The following is a 448-nucleotide window of genomic DNA, read 5'->3' on the forward strand; positions in this document are numbered from 1 at the left end:
CTCTTTCTATCGTTCTATTAACGAAAAGAACGAAGATAGTAGAAGGTAGTAGAGTTTCTGCTGTATGAGAATACGATACGGTCAAATCATAAACACATACCGTAGTTACTTCTTTTCTGTGCAACTCAATACCAGTATCCTTCTACGACTTTCCTAGGAAGGACTACGCTTAAAGGGATTGTTAAGACAACACCTACTTAGCTTCTAGATTTATCGAAGTCTTGTTTCGCTTAAATATGCTTTAATAAGAACTTCCTGAAGTTCGATAAAAATTCCTTTATTAAATGGAGTAGCTGGCAACTCTGGAAGAGTAAGGCCAGACAGCTAACGGGGACTGCTTTCGCTGAGAGCCTGAGACCAACGCAGTACGCCAGTTACTGTCAGTACCATGTAGGTGTCAGTCATGAGCGGTCGGGTGTATCTCTCTCTCCTGCGGGATGGAATAACT

Source organism: Macrobrachium nipponense, chromosome 34, assembly GCF_015104395.2.
Source record: "Macrobrachium nipponense isolate FS-2020 chromosome 34, ASM1510439v2, whole genome shotgun sequence".
NCBI lineage: Eukaryota > Metazoa > Arthropoda > Malacostraca > Decapoda > Palaemonidae > Macrobrachium > Macrobrachium nipponense.